The sequence below is a fragment of the Pristiophorus japonicus genome, unplaced genomic scaffold (genome assembly GCF_044704955.1).
Source record: "Pristiophorus japonicus isolate sPriJap1 unplaced genomic scaffold, sPriJap1.hap1 HAP1_SCAFFOLD_30, whole genome shotgun sequence".
Lineage (NCBI taxonomy): Eukaryota > Metazoa > Chordata > Chondrichthyes > Pristiophoridae > Pristiophorus > Pristiophorus japonicus.
In genome coordinates this window covers 12420241-12423124 of record NW_027252779.1, presented here as the reverse complement: position 1 = coordinate 12423124, position 2884 = coordinate 12420241, and the positions used below count along the sequence as shown (strand labels likewise).

At 46.2% G+C, this 2884-nt stretch overlaps 1 non-coding gene across 1 annotated transcript; it reads right to left on the bottom strand.

Moving 5' to 3' along the window:
* Window positions 1-1153: 1153 nt before the first annotated feature.
* Window positions 1154-1226, bottom strand: trnak-cuu (transfer RNA lysine (anticodon CUU)). The gene has a single exon. It is a non-coding gene; the product is annotated as a tRNA-Lys (tRNA).
* Between the last annotated feature and the right edge of the window lie 1658 nt (window positions 1227-2884).

Below are 2884 nucleotides of genomic sequence, written 5' to 3'. Positions count from 1 at the left end.
GCAATTTCCGCAGTCAGGAGCTGAAAAGGACGAAGAGCTGAAAAAACACAAGAAAAAAGCTAAGAAATGTCAGCAATTGTGGTAAACTCTTTAATGTGTTTCCTGCTCGTTTAGTGATGCGGCACTCACAGAGGGAGCACGGATTCAGAAAGTAACTCTTTCATTCAAAATCTTAAAAATAATGACATGCAACTAATTAAATTGTGTATCGGGGGATGGGGATGGGTGAAGATTATTTGTTTTATTCCCCATTCATTAACCGACAACGTTGTTTTGTAGAATTGTTACTGAGGGACAGTGGAAACTTCAAATAACTGAACTTTAATTATTTCAGGATTTTGAATCATTGATGAAGTTTTCTCCCCTATCTGACTTTACACACTCTGTATTTAGGAGACTGGTTTAAAATGTTCAGTGCTCATGCGACAAGGAACCTGGGGCGACTTTTGTTCAATTTATTTCACAGCAAAAATAGTCTCTAAGATAATGTTTCCATCCGGGATCGAATCGGGGACCTTTCGCGTGTGAGGCAAACGTGATAACCACTACACTACAGTTAAAATAGTCTTAGGTATATAACCAGAGCTTTAACCTACACAGCTGGCCGATATTTCAGGAGCTGATTTTACGAGAATAGAATGACGGTGCTATATTTAGGAAGGCTGTGAGTGTGGCAGGAATTGATCTCTTGTTTCCCAGACTTTACACATAGGAACAGGAGATGGCCATTTAGCAGCTAGTGGTTAGGATCTGGAATGCACGGCTTGAAAGGGCGGTGGAGGCCCACGCAATCTTATCTTTCAGACAGGAGTTGGATAAGGGTCTGAAGGAAAAACAATTGCAGAGCTACGGGGAAAGGGCGGGGGAGTGGGACTCGCAGAGAGTCGACACGTGCTCGATTGGCCGAATGGCCATCCGTGCTGTAACCATTCCATGATTCGATAAGTTAGTGGCACATTTCATAGTGTGGGTGGGAGCACAACATTGCAAAGGGCCATGGATTGAGTCGGCAAAACTAGAGGCATCTGTATCAGGAGATTCGCGAGGCGAGGAAATTTTGGAGTTTGATGACTTTGAAAGGAACATTTTTGTTTTGTGCCGTTTCGGTCAGAGGTGTTCGATGAAAGCAACATTAAATGAAAAGAATTGCAATCGCCCAACTTGGGGCTCGAACCCAGGACCCTAAGAGTAAGAGTCTCATGCTCAACAGACTGAGCTAGCCAGGCTTCTGTCTAGCGAAGGTTTTTATCACTCATTGCAGTCAGGCGGCTGTTGGCTCCGCCCCAGATGTTGAAAATTGCTGTTGAAGAAATGCCAGGGTCTTCTTGAATGGTGGACCAGGCTCGAGGGGCCGAATGGCCAACTCCGGCCCCTAATCCTTACGTGTTTATGCAGAGCTCCTTCAGGGTAAACGAGCAAAGGAGGACAGCGGAAACGTTGCAAGGACACCCTCAGAACCTCCCTGGTAAAGTGCGACATCAGCACTGACACCTGGCAGACCGTGTCCGCAGACCGCCCGACGTGGAGAAAGTCCATCCGGGAGGGCGTTGAGCTCTTTGAGTCTCGACGCAAGGAGCATGAAGAGACCAAGCGCAGGCAGCGGAAGGAGCACGCGGCAAACCAGTCCCACCGACCCCTTCCCTCGACGTATGTCTGTCCCACCTGTAATAGGGTCTGTAGCTCTCGTATCGGACTGTTCCGCCATCAAAGGACTCACTTTGGGAGTGGAAGCAAGTCCTCCTCGATCCTGAGGGACTGCCTCTGATGGTGTCTATGATTTGCGTGTGAGGCGAACGTGTTAACCGCTACACTGCGGAAACATCTCCACTTTCAGCACCAGATTACCAGAATTAAACCGAATGGGATCGGGAGAAAACTTCCTCATATGCTCAGGGCAAAATATATCACATGACAATAGAATTTCACGAATTAATTAATGATGTTTAAATCAATGCTTCTTTTTTTTACGCAGGAGATGCATGAAGATATATAAAATAGATGAATTAGTTATTTATAAGGTTTTGAATTTCCCTGACTGGGAATTGAACACGGGTCGCGGCCGTGAAAGCAGCAATTCCTAACCACTGGACCATCAGGAAACCTGGTTTGAAAAGAGACGCAGTGGTTGTGTCGAGATTCACATCGAGCAGCTCCGCAACACAGGACTCTGTGCTTTGCGGGCTGTTCCCAGGGACACACACCGAGACAGACATCACCTGCTGCTGGAGGGCCATCCACTCAGTCAAAGACGCTCTTTGGTCTTGCCGAAACTTGCTGATCTTCCAGAGCAAGGAGATGTCCACGTCTGCGTGTTGCAGACTGGCGCAATCCAAGATAAGGATTATGTGCTGAGGGACGCACTTAAAATTGGTGTCGTTGCCGCAAAGGCAGGGTGGGGAAGGGCCACAGTTAAAAGCCCTTCTGACACGGTAAACCCCGGGGCAGGAATCAGTATAAAACTCCCCTCGGGCCGTACTTGTAACTTCTTTATTGTGTACATGGAGCACCATGATCTGTAAACACCTATGTAGTGCCATGTACAATGTAAGGTCTGTTTCGTGATGCACGTTGAAAAAAAGTGTAAATGTACCGTCACCCAGTCCATGTACTGTATAGTGACACGTGTGATGTAATTTGTTGAATCTACTACAAGGTATCCCGTATTGTACCGAATTGTACTGGAACTGGAAAACAAGGGAATATATCGAACGGAACTGCCGTCAGCACACAAATGTAGTGTATGCTATTACTGACCGCAGCGAAATGTACTGATCTGCTTTTGAATGTACTGCACACATTTTTATATGAATAAAGTATTTTTTTAAATAAAAAAAAATCTCTGCCTGACACCGGGGAAACAGTGAGACAGACCTTGGAGCAAGTG